Here is a 22784-nt window from a genome sequence, read left to right as displayed (position 1 = left end):
TATGTGGTGGCTGGGGATTGAATCCTGTGCCTCACATGTATGAGGCAGGTGGTCTACCACTGAGCCATAGCCACAGCCCACCCCAGAGCTAATCTTGTCCCATTATTGTCAGTTTTTCCCAGGTAAATAAAGCAAGTGTTAGGATTCATAGGAGCCAGGGACTGAAAGGTGTGTGTGTCTTGGAGGCGGGGATGTGGTAATGAAGAAGGACTTCACTAGCCTCAGTTTCCTTCTTTCTCCTTTAGATAATTATTCATTCCATTTAAAAGCTGCTGTGGTGAGACTGGAGAATATCTTCAAGGAAGCATTATGTTCACTCTCTTTGAAATAGAACTGTTGGTTTTTATAGAAACTCAGGGAGGCTGCTGGGTATTTCTGAATGAGTGTGGTTGCGAGTGTAGCAGTTATTTGTGACCTTGACACTAGGAAGAGTTTATTGTCTACCTTTATTGGTGGTAGAAGACCATGACTGAGCAGTTTTTAAAATACATTGCTACAGATCTTTTCTCATGTAAATGAAAATTAGTTTTCTCTTAGCTGAATTTTAATTTCTCAGGAAAAAAGGGCCAGGGTGTCCAGCATTGAAATGGTGGCATGGTGGGAAACAAGGGAACAATGTGGCAGTTTCAGAAGAGTAAGAAATGAGGATATGAGGTAAGAAACCTCAGTAAGAACAAGAAAAGGGGAATTCAATATCAAGGGGACTGAATTAGTCTCAAGTTGTAGAAATATAACAGATGAGAGGCAGAATCTCTTTATAGGAAAGGGGATGTTTTGTGGGTTTTTTCTTTGCTGTTGTTGTTAGAAGGGAGATGTCATTTTTTCCTAATAGTAAATTAACATGACTCCTATCCAAATTAAAATACTTTCTTAAATTTTACAAAAGTGAGGATTGAACTTAAATATGGAGGTTCTAGGCTGAAGAGCATTGGGAATTTACCACTAAATTTGAAGAAAAATTGGATTTTAAAAATTTGATTTATGATAAAATGAAAGATTAACACTTAGGTGCAGTAAAAGGAAAAGTGTGAGTTGAATATAGTTGCTTTGGTAGGGGAGGGGGGAGAGTGAGAATAGGCTATAGATGAGATCTTAGATGAGGTATAATATACTTCAAAAGAGTGGTGTTTTGGAAGAGTAGAAATATGGATTAACAACAGGGTCAGAAAACTAGGGTAGGAGAAGTATTAAACTACCAGTAGAGAAGACATCATCAGAGTTGTTTTGGAAGATGAGAAAGTAGAATAATCATAGCCATAGGGAATACCAGTCAAACAGGTCAAATCCTATTATAAAAAAGGTGGCACAGGTGCCACCAAATGACATCTGTTGCTGTTATGGGAGACACTGTTCATAGTCTGTATTCTCTCCAACTTTTATCCTTTGCTTCTTCACTGTTTTTGGTTTTAATTTCTTCCTGTACTGTGGGTGTTTCAGTAAACCCTTAGCTGATCCTTGGTATTAGACTTTTTTACAAGAAAAGTCCAAAAATTTTCCATTTTATTAGGATTTTTTTTTTTTGCTATGATACCTCTATAGAGAATAAGGAGTATTCTGGGGGCACACTTCTTTCAGAAACTTTGTTACCAGAGGTAGAAATAATGTAACAGCCACAGAATTGTCTTCTGACATTGCAGAAAAATGGTTTTCATTTAAATAGTAGTGAAAATATCCATTGTGTTGTAAGATAAAATGTGTAGTTAAAGGGCTGGGGTTGTAGCTCAGTGGTATAGAGTGCTAGCCTAGCGCGTGTTAGGTGCTAGGTTAATCCTCAACACCATATAAAAAAAAAGAAATAAAATAAAGATGTTGTATCCATCTACAACTAAAAAAATTTTTTTAAATGTGTCATTGTAAATCATTGTAAATCTTGGGATGAAGCTGGATAAAGTAGCAGGCAATTATTTGAAATAAATGACAGCCTCTTGAGAATTATACTTTGTTATACTGGTACATAACCTGTTTGGCTATTGACTGGTTAAATTATTTTAGCAATTGATTTCTGCTTCCCTTGTAGTTTCAGATGGATTCAAAATATATACTTTCTGCCTTAGCCTATGTTTCATTTCTGTGCTAACAGCTGCTGTTGTCTACCTTTGTGATAGAGGAAGCAATTGTTGAGCTTTTTGTTGTTGTTTTTAATGAGTATGTTATAGTAAGATCTGGAACCACCAGTATAGCAAGTTTCTCAGGAGGCAGTTTTAGGGTGGAGAGTGGTTCAGACTTTAAAAGGGATAGTTTGTTTTATACTGTAGTAAAATTGTTGGTTTCCAATGACATCCCTAACTCTGGATAAATTTTCAGATATTTGTTATTAGGCACATGAATGGGTGCCTGAAAGTTTAGATGGGTTAATTTAACCCGTCTTCTTGTTCAGAGAATAAATTATTAAGCATAAGTCTTACAGATAGTGGATTGTTCATCTGTATGTAGATATGTTGGCAGTTGGTTGTCACATATTGCCATATAAGTTTTGCAGTCGAACTATATTTACATTTAGTTTGTTGTATTGTTTTGCATAAACTTATCAGTGATCTGGGATATTGTAACTAAGAAGGACTAATCAGCAGTTAGAGGAAAAGTCTTGGCAAATATGTTACGTGGTAAGTGAGAACTTGTAACCACTTCTTTTCTTATTAACATGTAATTGAAGCTGTTTAGGAAAGTTGTTTTTACTCTCTCTTGGTTGGACCCAATTTTTAGTCAGTGAAAAGAGAAAGTGACAACTAATTGTTCAAGAAAACTTTAGGAATCTCAGGTAGACTAGCAACTTTGGATCTTTTTCTTGTTGGCTTCATTGAGAACAGGGTTTCTCAACCTTGGTACTTAGTGACAGTTTGGGCTAGATTGTTCTTCATTGTGTCCTGTGCATTTTAGAATGTTAGCAGCCTCCTTGGCTTTAACTTTAAGATTGCTAGTTTCGTTCTTCCCCATTTGTGACAAAATATTTCCACACACTGCCAGATGTTTCCCCAGGTGTGCTAGATGTTCACACTCAACTGACAACCATTGATTTAGAAAATATATATGGGAAAGATGTATCATGTATGCATAGTGTCTGTCAGCTTTCTATCACTATAACAAATAACCTGAGATTATCAATTTACAAAAAGAATTTGTTTGCTCACAGTTTTGGAGGTTTCAGTCCATGTGTTTGTCCCTGTTACTCTTGGGCCTGTGGTGAGGCAAGTACATCATGGCAGAGAATTTGTGGTGGAACTAGCTGTTCACCTCATGGCAGCCCAGAAGCAAAGAGAGCATGACACTTCTGTCCCAGCCTCTTTTGAGGGCATACCCCCAATGACCTAAAACCTCCCATGAGGTTTTTTTTTTTTAAGGCTCCCACGAGCCTTTCCCATTCCCCTCTCTTAAAGATTCCACAATCTTGTAGTTGTGCCACCCTAGAGACCAAGCCAAGCCTTTAACTCATGGGCCTTTGGGGGGGGGGGGACGGGACGGGATGGGAGGGGACGGGATGAGACGACATTGCGGAACCTAACTGTAGCTCATAACATGTATGGGTCTATTTTCTTGTGTTCTCTTTCTCTAAGCCATGGATTATTTCTTAAATTTTACTGATCATTTTTCTCTTAGGTAGTAGTGGGCTAGTTACCATGTTCATACTTTATCCAAAATGCTTGTACATATTCGGTTTTTTCTTTTTTAATCTTTTAATCTTATCTGCCCAGTTTTATTTTGCTGGCAATTATTGAACACTAATGTGTAGAACACAATTATAGGGGTTTTGCCTATGGCCAATTCAAAGATACTGGAAAAAGACATTTAAGTAACAACAGCAGCTGGTACACCATTAAGTGCTGTGATAGAGAAACAAAGGTACTGTGTGAATTTGGGAAAGATGTTATATTCCAACAGAGGTAGAGGTAAGGTGAGGAGAGGGTATCTTGGAGGAGGTGAGATTTGATCTAAGTATTGAAAGAAGGATGGAAGTTTTAAAGTGGATATTGGGACAAATTGTCATTTCAGGGAGGAAGGACATCTCCTTTATTCCAATTATTTTTTAAAAAATTTATTTATCATTTAATACATGACATTAGTATTTTGACTAAGCTTTTCTAGATTTTTCTAAGATAGGTTTGTGGACAGAGAAGTAGAAATGTGAAAGTAGTAGTTCTGAAGATTTGGTGACTGGTAAAGGCCTCAAAAAAAAATTAAAAAGGAAAAGCAATTTGGTCAGGTAGGGTTCCTGCAAAATCTTCTTCTTTAAAAAATTGTGATTTTAAATGTACACTAATTCTCTAGAACCTATTTCAATTGTGTTGCTGTCTTCTTTTAATCTTTTAAGTTATTCTTTTCTTTACTAGTCTTCTCTTCTGTGAACCAACCTCAGTTTTCCCTTAAAAGTCCTATTCTGGTCTGATTTTTCTGGTCATTCCTTATCTTTGCTTTATGGCTCAACATTTCAAGTTTGTCCTACAGTAGTGTTTTTTTTTTCTTCCTTTTATTACCATCCAGGTATTTTTCTTTAGTACTTCATTGGAGTTGACATTTTCACAGATGCCAAAGATCTGCCAAATTAATCCACTGATAATTTCCTTTCTCTTTCATACTCATGCTTTTGTCTTCCTGTCTGTGATACTCTGTCCCTCTCTCCCTCTTTTTTTTTTTTTTTTTACTTGACCATTGAGCCACATCCCCTGCCCTGTTTTGTATTTTATTTAGAGACAGGGTCTCACTGAGTTGCTTAGTATCTTGCTTTTGCTGAGGCTGTCTTTGAACTTGCAGTCCTCCTGCCTCAGCCTCCTGAGCCATTGGGATTAAAGGCGTGCACCACTGCACTGGGCTTCTGTCCCTCTTTTATGTATCTATTTATCTATCCATCCCACCAGTAAACATTCACTTTGGGTAAGCTGTATCTAGGTCCCTGGGAATAAAAATAATTTGTCTTCAAGTAGTTTTTACTAAGCTCACAAGAAGTACCAGTTAGCATATAGTTTATACTAGCTATGATATGTATGTAGGGAACCTACAGGAAGTTCTTGAACTCAGTTGCTTTCAGTAACAAATCTGATTACCTGCCCAGTTTAGTTTTCCTGGCCTACCTCACCCCACTAGTGGCAAAAAGAAAGGCATGCCCCATTCTTGTTCCTCTCCTGGCATTACTTTTTCTGATATCACATCCACTCACAGGATTTTTGCTATCATTTCATCATCATTATTTAACATCTGTCAAGTATCTACTGAGTATAAATCGTTGTGCTAGGTTCTGGGAAGACAAATTAGTCTGAGATATCATCCCTGCCATTCATAGTTATAAACAATATAATGATATAGGCAAAAACATAAAATAATGCAAAGAGTACAGTTGATTATAGTGCTTTAAAAACGGAGTTTCTGGGGTAGAATTGCCTGGATCTAAATCATATCTCTGTCATTTACTAGCTGAGTTACCTTGGGCAAACTCTTTAGACTTTCTGTGCCTCAGTTTCCCCATATGTAAATTTGGGATAATAATAATTACAAAGCTCAAATAAGTTAGTATGTGAAGTGATTAGAATGGTTCTGGCAAATTGTCAATACTGTATAAATTTTAGCTGTGAATAACACCTGAAAATTATCCTCTGGCACTGACCAGTCTTATCATTTTGCACCTCTGCCTTCTGGTCATTCCTCAGTTTAGAAGTCTTACTGTGTCACATCAAATTCAGCAGTCATAAAAGTAAACTCTTAATCTTTCCTTTTCTCTTATCCTCTTCCTGGTGTTTTCTCTTTTTCCTCATTGGTGCTGCAGTACTCTTCCTTCCTGACCCCAGTCCAGGTTTAAATCCTTGCAGTCATCTTTGAGTTTTCCCAGTAACTGATTGTGTGTATTTAGTAAATTCTGGTTCTCCTTTGGACTTCCCATCACCTTTTCCACTGCAAATTAATCTTTCACATTACTTCTATCTTAATATTCCTGGGAAATTATTTGTATGTGGCTTTCCCTTCCTTAAATTCCTTAACCTGGCATTGTTGGCTATCCAGAAATTTACTCTCACTTACTTCTGCCATTTGGTACCTTTTTACTCTTTGATAGGAACCACCTGCCATAGACTAATGAGTAATTTCCTCATTGTCTTCTAGACATGATGTCTATTCCTGCTTAAGTATCTCTTATGCTGTTTCCCTTGTAGATAGTGCCATCTTCTATTAGTTTCTTAACACACTTGAAGATTCTCTTACCTATTTTGGTGTTTCTCCATGCTTTGAATACTAAAACATTTTCAGTCTTTTAGTCATTTAGTACTTATAATTTCTTCTTTTTGGGGGGGGGGGTCGCAGGAGGGTTGCTAGGGGTTGAACCCAGGCCAGCCTCAGCAACTCAGTGAGACCCTGTCTCAAATAAAAAGGGCTGGGATTATAGCTCAGTGTTAAGTGCCTCTGGGTTCAGTTGCCAGTACCAAAAAAAAAAAGTTTGATGTTGGGAATGACTGAGAGATTGGTTGAAGTGAATATCACATGAGAGGCTGGGGTTGTGGCTCAGCGGTAGAGCGCTAGCCTAGCACGTGCGAGGCGCTGGGTTAGATCCTCAGCACTACATAAAAATAAATAAATAAAAAAAATAAAGGTACTGTGTCCAACTACAACTAAATATATATATTACATATATATGTACATATGTGTATATATATATATATGATCAAATGAGTTTAGTGGTCAGATTATATATTGTAAATTAAAATTGAAGGGATTTTGATTAGTCTTCATTTCATTGTGAGTTTCCTAGGGAGTCCAAGATTCTCTTTCATTGAACCTCGTCATTAATATTTGTGTGTGTGTGTGTGTGTGTGTGTTGCTAGGGATTGAACCCAGGACCTTGTGCATGGGAGGCACTCTGCCAACTGAGCTATATTCCACCCCCCCCACCCCACCCCCGTAATCTTAAGGGGGCAATTTATGTTGTAATGGCTGGTGTTTGTTGTACAAATTCCTATTAGATTTGGGAGACACAAAAGAAAGCTATTTATGCAGTGCATACAGTACTTTCTTGAGATCCACAGGTTTTTAAATTTCTTCCCCCTACTTTTCTAAATCATTTTATCTTAGGTAAAATTTAATTATTTAGAACATTATTAAATATGAGGGAGATAATGAGAGTTTTGTGAAAACATGATTCTGAGGACGATTTTGGAATAGTGGGTTTTATATTTTAGAATCCTCATCTCTTGAGATAAAGAAGAGAGATGGAGATGAGTTTTGTAGCATTAAGGGGAAACATTAGAAATCTTTAGTTACTGATATTAAGTGAAGTCTTTGGATTTAACTGAAATCTGTCAAAATACTTTGCATACTGTATTTTGGTGATTGGGGTTTTACTCTCCCAGGTTTTGTGCATGCGCGTGCATGCTGGGAATTGAACCCGTGACCTCATGCATGCTAGGCAAGTATTCTATCCCAAAGCTACACTCATAGTTTACTATCACAGTTCTTGATGCCATTTTAATTCCATGATATCTTAAGTGATTCTAATTCTGATATATTTAAGTAACTGCCATAATGATGCATTAATATCCTCAGTCTGTTTCCTAAAACTGTTCACAGACCACAGAAATTGAGTCTTTTTTCCTTCCCTATTCTTTCCAAAGGCATAGTATTTCAGGGGTATGTAGGTTGGAATATAGCAAATTAGTGTTTATTTTACTAATACTATTTCTTAAGAAATGTCATGTATTATTAGTTTTCTTAATCAGCCCATCACCTAAATAAAAATTTTAAAGGTACTGTACAGCTATGAGATAAGCAGTAGTGAGATAATCAAAATGCAACTAAAAGATGGTACTCAAAGAAAAAAACATTTAAGACTTCTTGTCTTGGAATTTTTCTATTAAGTGGTGAAAAGCAGATAAAAAGTATAGTGTTAAGAGAACCATCACAGACTAAGCTTAAATATTAAAAGAGGATCTTAGGGCATCGGTAAAATTTTGTATGTATGCACACATGTAGCTTGTATAATGTATTTTGAAGTGTAATTTTAAAATGTTGATATTATTTGTGGTATTGGGAATTGAATCCAGGGACATGCGACCACTGAGCTATATCCTTAGCCCCTTTTTATTTTTTATTTTGACATAGGGTCTTGCTAAGTTACTGACACTGTCCTAGAACTAGTGATCCTCTTGTCTTAGCCTGCCCAGTAGCTATGATTATAGGCATGTGCTACCACACCAGGCAATTTTTTTAATACCTAATTTTATATAATTGTTTTCAGATTTACTTAATTTAAAACAACAAATGATGTTTGGTTGAAATAATAATTTTTTAATGAAAAAAGATTAGAACATTTTAAGAAGCATAACTTAAGTGATAAGGCATATTGTTTGTAAATTCTGTTTTCTATAAGGAAAGCAAAAGAAATGTGACAGATTAATAATTTTCTATTTTAAAAAGTAATTTGTTAATTTGTCTATAAACCCATACACTAGGATCTTTTTGGCTTCCTAAAATAGCATTATGGTGTAGCAAATTTAAGAGTAAGTTCTTTGAATTAAGATTTTCCTTGTTTAGGTTGTTCTGAGTTCAAATCCTGTGTCTGCTAGCTATTAGCAATATGACCTGGAACTTCTCTATGTTTTTTTTTTTTTTAAGTAATGTTATTGTATTTTTATACATTTATTTTATTTTATTTATTTTTTATGTGGTGCTGAGGATCGAACCTAGTGCCTCACTCATGCGAGGCAAGCTTTCTACCACTGAGCTACAGCTGTAACCCTCTATTTTAGTTTTGCTATCTGAAAAATGCTAGGATATTTTATATATATAATAGGATTACCAGGAGAATTTCACCAATATATGTGTATGTATAAAGTACAGCATAGTTTCAGATGAGTAAAGAGCCTAATTTCTGCATTGATTTAATTTTCTGCATTTTAAAAACATTGGTATATAACTTATAAGTTTGCAAGTTTAGTCTTGGAATTAGAACAGTTGTGATATAAATAGCTGTAGGATAATTGAGGGGTCTTTACTGTAAAGCAGACTTCTTTATTCTACAAGAATACATTCTTAGATATTATTAGTACTTTGTACTTTTCAATATACTTTTTTTAAAATTTATTTTTTAGTTTTAGGTGGGTACAGTATTTTATTTTATTTTTATGTGGTGCTGAGGATTGAACCCAGTGTCTCATGCATGCTAGGCGAGCACTTTACCACTGAGCCACAACCCCAGCCCCTCAATTTGAGAAATTTGGTTTAATTTGGATTCTTTATAGGATTTCTCATTACTTGCAAAATGCTATGTGTTGTGAACTTAAGGAGGGAGATGTACTTTATTGTTTCCCAAAGTTAAGCCCCTCAATATACTTTTCATATACTCTTCTTAAATATACACAGTAACCTTGTATAATTGGATTGGGATTTTATAGAGAAGTAAGACTTAAGTCAAGATACCTAATTAATACACAAGTTGGGATTAGTCTTAATCTACTCCCTCTTTGACTTCATGCACTTGAATTTAAAAATGAAAAAACGTGTTTGAGTATTCACATTTACTATTGATGTTGTTAAGTGGTGTAATATATTTAAATGATGCACAATTAGGTGGTTGCAAATTCATCTATTAAAAAGGATATTTCTTAAAAATTATTTTTTAAAATTTCAAGTGTTAGTATAGTTATCGTCTTTGCCACGTTTAGTATCTACTTCTTTTTGAAATAAAACAAAAACCAGAATATGGTAAGCATAACCATATATATGATAGTTCTAGCCACTGTTGGGACATCAGACCTAAGTCTGGACTCTTCAAGACACATAGCAACTATGGTCACCTTACCATCTAGGGATATAATTGTATGTGCATATGTATGTGTACACCTTGAAAACTGGGACTGTACTATATCATGGTTTTGTAATCTTTTTTTCACCTGACATATTAAAAATGTATTCATAATGGTATACCTATATTATTGAAAAACTGGCATGCTGTTCTATTGTATTGAAGTACTATAATTTTTTGAATTGATTTCCTAATAATAAAAATTTACATTGTCTCCAGTACTTTATTATTTTAAAAAATGCGATTACGAACATTCCTGTACATGTCTATCATTTTTGTACATCTGCTTAGGTGGAAAGTATATTGACATTTAAAAGTATTTGTTAGACGTATCCTACTTACCCCCAGTATGTCCATATCTGAACCTTGGGAATCTGTGAATATTACTGCATATTACTTGGCAAAAGAGAGTTAAGGTTGCAGAGGAAATTAAAATTGCTAATCAGTGGGTTTTAAGGAATTGTTATGGATTATCTGGTGGATCCAATGTAATCACAAGGAACCTTTAAGTGTAGAAGAGTGAGATAAAAGAGCCAAAACTAGAGAGATGACATCCTACTGGCTTTGAAGATGGAAAAGGGCCAGGAGTCAAGGAATGCAGGTAGCCTCTAGAACTAGGAAAAGGCAAAAACCAGAATTCTGTCCTAGAGCCTTCAGAAAACAATTTAGGCATGGTAACACCTTGATGTTAGCCCACTAGTAGCCATTTTGAACTTCTAACCTTCATACCTGTAAGATAATAAATTTGTGGTGTTTTTATATCACATAGTTTGTGGTAATCTGTTACAGCAGCAATAGGAAACTAAAGAAATAGATATTTCCATAAATCATCACAAAGTTCAAACTGTTTAATCTGTCCCTAGCATTGTTTAAAAGTACCTGATTCTGTACATCCTCATCAGTAATGAGGGTCTCACGCATCTCACTTTTGTTTTTAAGCAGACCCTTTGATGTCTTTATTTGTATTTCATGTATGCAAAACTATCCAGTACTCTAGCAATTCTTAAAATGTATCTTATTGAACATGAATTTTCTGGTATATTCATGGTCACTAGGCTTATCAGTGTTTCTAAGGCAAAAATAAATTTGAGAAAATTGGCTTAATTTGGATTCTTTATAGGATTTCTCATTACTTGCAAAATGCTATGTGTTGTGAACTTAAGGAGGGAGATGTACTTTATTGTTTCCCAAAGTTAAGTCACATTTCATAGGATTGATTTTTTTTTTTTTAATGGTGCTTTCCCTTTTGAGATCTTTTCTCTCTTAAACATTTTGTTAATATACTCAATCTTCATATATGCTGAAATCATACCTTAGAATTCATCATTCTTTGGAATTCTTCTATCTCTAAAATCTTAAATTCAGCCATTCTGTTTTGACCACAGCTTCATCTCTGTTAAATTAACTGCTTCTGGTTAAGGCTTCCAGTGTATTGATTTTTTTTTCTTCCTTTTTCTTTATTAGTTAAGTCTCTACTTTTTCATTTTCTTCCTTCTGTTTTTACTTCCCCTCCCTGCTCATCTTTAGACGTCACTTTACTATCTTACCCGTGTCCTTCTTCCTTGTCCCATTGTCCTTCCACCTCACTTGTTTGGGAAAATTCAATACAGAATGATTCTGACAATGTCCTTCTTTGGGTATTAACAGGTTACTCCACATGGGAAAAAAAATATTACAGAGTAGTTCATTGCTATTAAAATGTATAGTCTTCACTTTGGTATCTGTTAGTTGTTTTTCCCTCTCTGATTTGCTTTTAAAGCAGTGGTTTTAAACTTTTACTATTTTCTTGTAGTATTCTTAGCAGATGACTTTATAGCACAAAGCCTTTTGGTGGGACTTATCTTATTTCTGCTCCCCCTTTCACTAGTCTGGTGTTTGTCCCCTCTTCTCAGAATGGGAAGAAGTTGGCTTCCTCCATATTAAGGTGTTGTCTCTGTGATCTCACAGTGTTTGTTCTGTCTCACCTTTTTCTCGTTATTGGAGCTTCATCATAAATATTTAAACACGCTCCCCTTAACCTCTACATCTTTCCGAGCAGTGTCCTATCATTTCCTCTTCCTCAGTTATCACCTTAAAAATATGATTTGTGCCGACTCTGCATCCTCACCTCATGCTCTTAAGATTTCTACCCCTACTGCTCCACTGAATCTATACTTGCCCTGGTTACCAAAGGCCTCACCTGTTTTTAAAGTCCATGGACTCTTTCCATCACTCCCTGTTTTTCTCTACAGCATCAATGATGTGTGGAAGAATGTAAGGACATGGGTTTGAGAGGTGGTCACGTGGCAGATTATGAACTTCATTATAGTTTGGATTTGATCCTGAAAGCTATGGCAAGTCATAGTAGTGTTTTAAGCAGGAAGCAATAGAACCAGAGGGAATTAGAGAGGATCCAGGTGAAAAGTGATTTAGGGTCCAGATTGAGTGACTGTTATTTATTTCATCTTCACACAAGAACCCTGTTAAAGTAGGTGTATCTTTTGATGCTTGGTGAAACATGAGTTTTCGTTGTTTTAGACCCAGATGTAGACTTTTTTTTTTTTTTTTTTTTTTTTTAATGTGCCTCATTTTCGGATCCCTAAATTCCCATGTGAAGTGAGATGCAAACAAGAGGACAATTTAGATTCTGGAAATTTCAACCATGTATTGTAAAGTGAGTTTGAAAATAATATAATGTGATACCAACCTAATAAAATAACAGTGATTCTTCTAATCTCACTCACCACAGCATAGAACACTTCTGTGACCAGATGTGTGGAAAGTTTTCCCGACACACCAAGCTATTTTCCAGTGGGTATCTTAATTTAGATCAGTTCTGAAGCTAGTTATTCTCAGATCCCAGAAGTTGAGGACTCATCTCACAAGACTGTCTCCACTTCAGACACCAAACGCAAATAGTAGGTTGTCACTTATGTATACTTCTGACCAACAGGGCATAAGTTGGGTTTCCCACAGCCTTACTCATTGGATTCGATAATTTGTCAGGAGGCTCACAGAACTCAGGGAAACAATTTATTTACATTATCTTTTTTACAAATAAAAGATAGTATAAGGATATTATAATAAAGGATATGATAAAGCATCATACAGATAATATTCTTTATAAAAAAAGGTGCTTTATAATATCCAGATTAAGAAATGGATAGAGCAAGATATGCAGTGAGGAGGAAGCACAAGCATCCTTGCCCATTCTGGGTTCACAACCTTCCAGTACTTCCATGTATTCAGTAATCTGGAAATCCATTAGATCCTTGTTCTATAGTTTTTATAGTGCTTGATCTCCTGATCCTTCTCTCCTCCCCTTTCTTTTTTCCTTTGTTTTTGTGGGGGGAGGGTACCCAGGATTGGACTTGGGCACTCAACCCCTGAGCCACATCCCCAGCCCTATTTTATATTTTAATTAGCCAGAGTCTCACTGAGTTGCTTAGTACCTCGAAGTAGCTGAGATTGGCTTTGAACTCTCGATCCTCCTGCCTCAGCCTCCTGAGCCGCTGGGATTATAGGCATGTGCCACCAAGCCCGGCTCTACTCCCCTTTCTTAAAGGTCAGTGGGTGGGCATGAAATTTCTAACCCTCTAACCATTTGGTCTTTCTGGTGACCAGCCCTAAACTGAGTCACTTTTTAGCATAAAACTTAGATATGACCAAAAGGGATTTATTATGAACAATGAGACATTTCTGTCAGTCAGGAAATTCCAAGGGTTTTGGTACTCTGTGAGAGGAAATAGAGAGAGACAAAGACCAAATATATTTCATATTATGCCACAATAACCATCAAGTTTTCTGCTTTCTGTTTGTTACCTCCAGTGTTTACTCATACTGAACTAATGATTAGTTTTTCCTCTCCACTATTTTTGGCAGCTGGTGTAAAGTTACTGGTGATGGCGGCTTTCAAAAACGTGTCACCATGAGTGATTCTCCATTATTTTAAATGCTTACAGGGAATTGCATTCCTTTGTAAGGATTTATTGTTTTGTGTTGGATTTGGGAGATGTTTGTAGCATACCCTGATGTAATCATATATGTATCTTTGTGAAACTTTAAAGGGGAATCCTGAGTTAGTATCTTTCATTTTAAAATCTTTTGGCACTTCTTTTTATGACTTTATAAATAATGTTTTTTAGGAATCATTTTGACCTATTTGTTGTTTGAAAGCCTTCTTGATGATTATGCTCTTAGACTCTGTCATGGGTCCTGGGTTAACTCTCCTATTCACCTGTAATTTGGCAGACACTGATATGCTTTTTGCTTTTTCAGTTCTGACTTTGAGGCCTGCATAGATTTGTAGTGAGGAATAACTTTATAGAATAGAGAGGCTGTTTTTCTTTTGACTTGATTTGTAATAGCCAACACTTATTTTTGTGCCAGGCATTATTCTAAACATTCATTTTTATTCTTTGAATTGCGATAGGAGTACTATGGGATATATACTAATATTGCTTGTTTTACAGGTGAGGAAACAGAGGCTCACAGTAGTTGAGGGTCATATACAAAAAGACAGAGCCAAATTTTAAACCCAGAAATCAGGTTTCAGAATCTGTGTTTTTAACCATACATCATGCCAACTGTATTTCCATAGTTATATTCTTATTTGTTTAGGATTGTAAGATTTTTATTTTTATTTTGTATGTTTATTATATATTTACATAAAACACATAATTAAATGATCTAAACAAACATTTCTCATCAATCTCAACCTTTCCAATGCACTTATTTTCTGTGAACAGTAAAGAATGGGTGGGATAGTTTTATCAATATTGAGGGAAGCAAAAAAGGGAAGACTTTTTTTCTTTACTATTTAAAATAAATTTATTTAGACTGCTTTAAGTCATCTTACTGACTAGTTGACGTATTACTTCTTCCCTATTATAGCTACCCTTTCTCCAGTTTCTGCCTTTAGTAATGATATTTAAATACAGTCTATTTACCAGGATCTTTGGAAATATTGAAAAACAGTTGTTAATGGGAGCAAGTAATTCTGACCCACCTGTGTTCATAGGACAAGTCGAGAATAACTTCCAGATTTTTTTTTAAACTACAGAGAAGATTGGAATTCTGTTTTTTCTTATTGACTAGGTAGAATTATTATATAGAGATTTATGTGCTGGCTTCTAACGCTAAGGGATATGGTTTTGTGTGTATGAAATTCAAATTTAGTAAGTTGCTTCAAAAGGAAAAATTCAGTGTGATTTGCTTATTAATTTATTTTTGTGATGCTGGTCCTCCTGCAAATTGGGCAGTGCTCTGCCAGTGAGCTACATCCTTAAGCCCCAAGTGTGACTTTTTTAAAATAACAAATTACTAAAGCTTTACTTTTGTATTTGGCAAAATACATGTTTGAATTTACTATTTTCCTTCTTAAATATATTGTCAATTGAAATCAAAATGGCAAGACTGTGGTTAACCCAAGAAAAAGGACAACTTTCTTTTACTTCACAGTGTTAACTTTTTTTTTTTTTTTTGGTGGTAGTACCAATGATTGAATTCAGGAGCACTACACCACTGAGCTACACCCCTAGCCCTTTTTGTTTTGAGAATGTCTTGCTAAGGTACAGAAGCTTGCCTCAAACTTGGCATCCTTATGCTTTGGCCTCTCAAGTAGCTGGGATGACAGGTGTGTGCCACCATGCCCAGCTCCTCTTTTTTTCATGTTGCCCTTTAAATATTCCTTCTTCCAGAAAATTTTTTCTTGAATCATTTTGGCATTATTTTCCTCAGATAAATAACTAGGTGTTTCTCTTTATTCTTAATCATCTTTTATTGGTCATATTATTTTTGTGCATTCACCATTTTTTGTTGCCATTTAGCATTTGAAGAGAAATGTACAACCTGAGGGCCATACTGACATTCAGTAAATATTGGTTAATAATATGTTAGCTTGTACTAATGCAAACATTTTGAATTATGAATTTCTCACAATAATTGACATACCTTGTTCTTAAAGGAATGGTAGAGTCTGAATAATCAGTAATATTCTTCCTTGTGACATAAACACAGCGAAGTATACTTGATTGAAGCAATGGAAAGAAGCAATAACTGACTGTATCATTGTCTTTAAAATTTTTTTTTAGTTGTTGTTGGACATAATACCTTTATTTTTATGTGGTGCTGAGGATTGTACCCAGCGTCTTGCACATGCTAGGCAAGCGCTCTACCACTGAGCTACAACCCCAGGCTTTTAAGAAGTGCTAGTACAGTATAGGTGTAAAGATGGAAGGATAAGGGGAGTTTATATTCTTAAATTGTGAGGAACAGAAACATTCTGGTTTATTTAAGCATCCAGAAGTTGGAGACCTCGGTTCAGCATCTGTAGGAGTTTCCTATTAATACTATAACAAATTACCACTACATTATGAGTTAAAATAACACAAACATGTTATCTCACAGGTCTGGAGGACACAGTTTGAAATGGGCACTTGCCCTTTCCAGCTTTTGAGGCTGCCTTGGCTCATGGCCCCCCTCCATCTTCAAAGCCAGTAATCCTATCATTCTACCTTCTATTTCCCTTATTACATCTTTTTTAATTTCTTGCCTCCCTCTTTTACTTTTTAGAATCCTTGTAATTGTATAGGGCACACTCAGATAATACAGAATAGCCTTCCTTTTGCAAAATCCTTGATTTAATCACATCTGGACAGTTCTTTTTCTGGATTTACATATTCAGAGTTTCTGGGAATTAGGCTGTGGACTTCTTTGGGGATCATTCTGTCTCCCATGACAGCTATACAGCCAGGAACAAAGTCTCAAATCACACCTGTGAAGATACTGTGCAGCACCTCAACTGCATTCATTGCTGATATAATTACAGTATTTTTTTTTTCTGTTTCATAAGTACTTCAGCATTAACAGTATCTTCATGTGTTAAATGTTCTCACTGACAAACCTTGAAAAACAAGCCTTCACTTTTCATATAGGAAACTGAAACTCAGGCCAAAGGTCAAACAACAAAGTAAACAGGAATTGAATTATTTAATTCTACTTATATAATATAAAGTGCCTAGAGTGCCAAGTGTTATGTTAAATGATAAGATAGTGAAAAAGCTTGGCTTGGCTTCATTCTCAAGTTCATATCGAATTTTTCTGCTTGGGCTGGGCAAGGGAGGTCAAGTGAAATAACCTTGAGAAGGTAAAATACAGTTTCCCTGAGACTGCTTACTGTAGCTGTTATACATCTAAATCCAAGGTCCTGCAGCTTGGGTTGAGGCCCACCCTCCAAAGGTAGACCTCATATTTTCCTAGGGAGTCTTATCTCTTGTCAAGTTCAGGCTATAATCCCCATTAGATTATTTTATATGTGGATTTGCTTACTAATTATCTCCTACAACCCCTGGTCAACAACATAAGTTCCCTGAAAGCAGGAGTCTTCTGTACTTTCTTCACTGCTTTATATCTCTGGGCCTAGATTAGTGTCTTAGATATAATGGGCCCTCGAGTATTTGTTGATGGAATAAGAGGTAGATTGTAATATACAACTTTTCTATCAGTGTCTTTCCCCTTTGTGTTGCTAAATAAAATACATAGATTGAATACTTTGTAAAGAAATTTGTTACTTACCGTGCTTGAAGCTGGGAAGTCCAGGGGTCCCACATCTAAGGGCTTCTTGCTGTCATCCCGTGACAGAAGGCAGAAGGACAGGAAACAGCAAGTAAGGCAACTTTATAACAAACCCAGTCTCATGATAACTATCCTACTCTCGTGACAAGAACATTAATCTCTTTATGAGAGCTGAACCCTCATGACTTATCTAATCACCTTTTATTAGGCCCCCACTTCCCAAACTGTTGCATTGGGAGTTTCTAACACATGAAATTTAGGAGATACATTCAAACTGTAGCAATTAGTATGCAAGGTGGTTGCCCTGGAGAACCTTCCCACCCTTATCCCACTTTATAGTCAGAGTGGTTTTTAAAATTTAATTTAATTTTAATTTTTTTAGTTGTAGATGGACACAATAACTTTAGTTATTTTTTATGTGATGCTGAGGATCAAACCCAGTGCTTCACATATCATGTACTAGGCAAGTGCTCTACCACTGAACCACAATCCCAGCCCAGTCAGTATGGTTTTAGGCAACAGATATCTTTGTAATCTTTCCTTTTTCATATTGTTAAAATAAGAGATCCTCATGAGTGGTTTATACCTGTACTGATCAAGTATAGAGGTTACTAGCCACCTGTGTCTATTGAGCACTGACTTTTAAATTTTAATTAATTCACATTTCAAAGACCTATGCTTGATTATGTTATTGGAAAGCTTTTATATGTATGGAACAATTTGGACATGTAAAAATCTATCTTTTCAACAGTAAATTTTGTGAAATCTGAATTATGTTAAGTATTTCCAAAGAAAATCTAGGATGGGGAATTTAGAGGTGCTGTAATTGTAAAATACATATTAGATTTTGATAATTTATTGTGAAAAGAAAGAATTTTAAATCTTTTAGCAGTTGTTAATATTGATTGCATATTCAAATGCTAATATTTTAGTTATGTTAGTTTAACTAAAATTCAGTGTTTTTTCTTTTTTAATGTAGCTACAACTTAATTATATGTGTACTCATATTTCTTTCTGTCAGCCAGTAGTAATACTATAAGGAGTTTCCACCAAAGGATTTTTATTATGTTTTAAAAAACAACTTTATTTTTTTGTCATCCTCATTATCTTGATATTTAAATCACAAATAATATCTTAGCAGGCCACTTAGTTCAGACTTTATCTGTTTTTGAGCTAGAAATGAAATTGATGTGTTTAGAATTGGTATGATAAATTTGGGAACTGCAGTGAAGTCATGAAGACCATTGGTGGAAACTGCCAAAATTCACGTGAAGACAATAAGAACCTAAATCAGAACACTGAGAAACATTAGTGAGAGATTTTTAAAGGGATATAAGCAGTGGGATTTTAGTAACTGTTTAGATATGAAGGGTGAAGGAGCAGGAGAGTCATTGATGATATTGAAGTTGGCCTTGAAGAAGTGGTAAACTTTTAATGGAAATAAGGAATAAAGATGTATGTATTGAAGGGAATTTTAAAGGAATGTCTATGCTGACAGCCCTATAGGCAACTGGAATGAGACCATAGCATGAGCTGGGTTAAAAATTATGGACTTTGTAGTTGTCTTTTAGTGGTAAGACTTAAATCTGTAAGCAGGGAAGTACAGCCAGACTTCCACCTCTGCTGGTTCTGCATCTCTGGATTCAACCAACCCTAAATTGAAAATATTCAGGAAAAAAAATCTACAGACTTAGCTCAATGGTAAAGCACATGCTAAGCATACATGAGACCCTGGGTTTGATGAGTAGCACCCCCTAAACAGTACAGTAAAAGTAACTTTTTAAAAAGCATTTACATTGTATTTGGTGTTATAAGTAATCTAGAGATAATTTAAAATATACAGGAGGATATGTTAAGGTTATGTACAAATGCTATAGCATTTTATATGAGGAGCATGAAAATATGTGGATTTTGGTATTTAAGGGGCATCTTGGAATCAATCCCCTCTGGATACCAAGGAATAACTACATAAAGTTATCAAGGCCAGATCCTCAGGGAATAGGTGCTAGATGATAATAAAATCAACTTGCATTCTTAATGGCTTTAAACACCCCATTGTTGTTACAAATGTATATGTGCCTTGAATAAAACTAGAGGATTGAGAAATAAATTTGTAATATTAAAATTGCTACCACTGCTGTCAACCCCTTCCAGCCTTTTTGTGAATGTATAAATTTGTATTTTATCTATATACAGATGATGCCTTTTAGAGTAAACATTGTTTTTGAAGAGCCACAAAATTACCTGCTTTTTCTCTGCTGACACATCACAAGTCAATGCAAAAGACTTCCATGACCTTAAAAGGTATAAACCCTGACCACCTCAGCACACCTGCAAGTTAGCAGATCAAATTCAGTTCTGTCACTGTCTACCTGGAAATAGCACAGATCCCATAGGTTGAGGGAGTTATGAACTAGGAACCATGAACAAAAACCCCAAATATATATGATAACCTCAGAAGCATATTTTTTTAAATTTTATTTTTATGTACATGTGTTTGGGGATCAAACCCAGGGCTGCACATATCCTAGCCAAGCACTCTATCACTGAGCTATACCCCAAACCCCAGCATATACTATTTTCAGTCAGAATCTTATCTTTCTATAACAGAGTACTCTTCATCTGAAATGTATGGTTATGAATTTTTACAAATATATCCCTATAACCATCACCCAAATCAAGATTTAGAACATTCCAAATCCCCCCAAAATTCTTTCAGGCCCCTTTGTAGTCAGTCCTGACCATTTCGTCTTCTATTCCTCAGGCAAATCATTACTCTGATTTTTATCACTGTTGGTTTCTTTTGCTTGCCACAGGTTCATAGTGGAATAATATAGTGTGTACTCTTTTGTATGTATTCTTTTGCTTGACATAAAGAGATTCATCCACATTGTTGGTGTACATTTGTAGTTCCTTCCTGTTGACTGCTGAATTGTATTTCATTGCATGTATATACCAGTTTGTTCATCTATGCACCTTTTTAAAAATATTTTTTTGTTGTTGTAGTTGGACACACTATCTATTTTTTATTAATTTATTTTTATGTGGTGCTGAGGTGAGCACTCCACCTCTGAGCCACAACCCCAGACCCTCTATTTACTTTTTGATGACCCTTTAGGTTGTTTCTGATTTTTTTTTTTTTTTTGCTATTGTGAATAAAGCTTTGTAGAAACATTCTTTTAAAAATGTTTTCATGGACATATTTTCATTCTTGATACTTGTGGCTGTGCATGTTAATGTTCAATGAGGACATTTTGGTCAGTGACAGACTGCGTATACAAGGGTGGTCCCGTAAGATTATACAGGAGCTGAAAAATTCTCATCTCATTGACTGAGACCAAAAGGCAGAAGTATTAAATATTGATGAACACAATTTATTAATTTTTAATTTCATTGAATCATCTAAGAGTTATTTACTCTGGGGTCGTCCATTTTTGTTTCTATAACAATACCTGAAACTAGGTAATTTATAAACAACAAAAATTTATTTCTCACAGCTTTGGAGCCTGTAAAGGCCAAGATCTAGGTGTTGGCAGGTTCCATTTCTACTGAGGGCCTTGTCTGCTTATAAAATGAGACCTTGTTTCTGCATCCTCCAAAGGGGACAAATGCTATGCGTTCACATGGCAGGAAGCAATAGAAGGATAAAAAGGAGGCTCTCTAGTTCTCTCCAGCCCCTTATGAGCCACTAATCCCATCCTTGAGGGTGGAGTCTTCATGGTCTGATAATTTCTAAAGGCTCCATGCCTTAATGCTGTTGCTTTGGAGATTAAGTTTCAACATGGATTTTGGAGGACACATAGACTTTCAAACCATAGCAGGTTGTAAAAATTTGCTCCTAAATCATCTTCCAGAGATGTTACAGATCAAGGCTGGGATCCATTTTGCATTAATTTGTATGTATGCTGTTTATGTATTGTTTGAGGTTGAGTTTTTTTCTAGTTTTAAATTTTTATCCAGTTTCAGCATCACTTATTGAAATTTTATTTTAACCCATTATATTCCTTGCCACTTTGGTCAAAAATTAACTATACACAGACACCTACATACAAACATACATTCATACATAAGTAGAATTTATTTCTGACCTCTTCTATTCCATTGGTCTGCCTCTGCCCTTATACAGATCTCTCCCTGTTCCCTTGATTTTTCATAGCTCTTCATTAGGTTTTGAAATTAGTGTAAGTTCGTTACCTTAATTTTTTTTGAAAATTGGTTTCTAATAAATTTTTTAAACCAGCCTCTTGGTTTCTACCTGAAACAGCCTGCTGTTTTGTTTTGTTTTAATTATTGGAATTGTGTTCTAATGATGGATCAATATAGGGAGAATTAAAGTATTTCTAAAGAATCAACTTTTGGCTTTTACTTTTTTCTTTTCTGCTCTTTATTATTTCCTTCCTTCCAATTTATTGGGCATAATATGCTTTTGTTAGCTCCTTAAGGTAGAAGCTGAGATCAGTGCTTTTAGACTTTTCTATTTTAATATAAGCATTTAAAGCTATAAAAATCTCTACTGCTTTTATTGCATTCTGCACATTATGTATGTTTCCACTTTCATTTGGTTTGAAATGTTTTCACATTTCTCTTATGATTACTACTTTGACCTTTTATTTGGAAATACATTATTTCATTTCCAAATATCTCAGGAACTAGACAACTTTATTCTTCAACTTAAGACATCTGATTCCAGGTGGGTTTCTGTATTGATTTGTACTTATGTGATTTAGTTCTTTTAAATTTCTGGAGTCTTGTTTTGTGGTTCAGCATGTGATCGGACTTGGTGAATTCCATGTGCACTTGCAAAGAATATGTGCTCTTTTGTTGGGTAATATATTCCATAAATAACAGGTTTATTTGGTTGATAGTGTTCATCAAACCTTACTGGTTTTCTGCCTGCTTGCTCTGTTATTTATGGAGAGAGGTTTCTCTTTTCTGTTTCTGATTTTTGTTTTGTTTTTTCTATTGGTTTATTACTAGCCATGTCTGTCTGTCTTTCCCTTTCCCTCTTCCTCTCTTTGGTTGCTCTAAGACTTATAGTATGGGGTCTGTTATACCCTTTTATATTTAATGTAACATGTACTTTCATTTCCCCTTCTGTTTATTATTGTTAAACATCTTCTATATATGTCTTAAGTTCCAAAATATAATATATTCTTCTTAAAACAGTTAATTTTTAAATACAATTTTTAAAATGGTGTAAAAAGTTGTTGTGTATCTGCTGACATGTTTATTATTTCTGGCAATACTCATTTCTTGATTCAGTTATAATTTTCCATCTAGTATCATGTTTATTTTCTTTTTTTAAACTATTCCTTATGAGGTTGATCTTTTTGGCATCAAATTTCCTTAGCTCTTAAGTTTCTGAAAATGTATTTATTTCACCTGCAGTTTTGAAGAATATTTTCACAGAATGTGAAAGTATAGATGGAGTTTTTTTTTTTTTCCCCTCTAGTAC

At 35.2% G+C, this 22784-nt stretch overlaps 1 protein-coding gene across 7 annotated transcripts in view; it reads left to right on the top strand.

Moving 5' to 3' along the window:
- Smg7 (SMG7 nonsense mediated mRNA decay factor) overlaps positions 1 to 22784 on the top strand; it is a 77245-nt gene that overhangs the window by 3535 nt on the left and 50926 nt on the right. The gene's annotated exons all lie outside the window — the stretch shown is intronic.

Source organism: Marmota flaviventris, chromosome 12 (assembly GCF_047511675.1).
Source record: "Marmota flaviventris isolate mMarFla1 chromosome 12, mMarFla1.hap1, whole genome shotgun sequence".
Classification (NCBI taxonomy): domain Eukaryota; kingdom Metazoa; phylum Chordata; class Mammalia; order Rodentia; family Sciuridae; genus Marmota; species Marmota flaviventris.
This window is presented reverse-complemented; position numbering and strand designations above follow the sequence as displayed.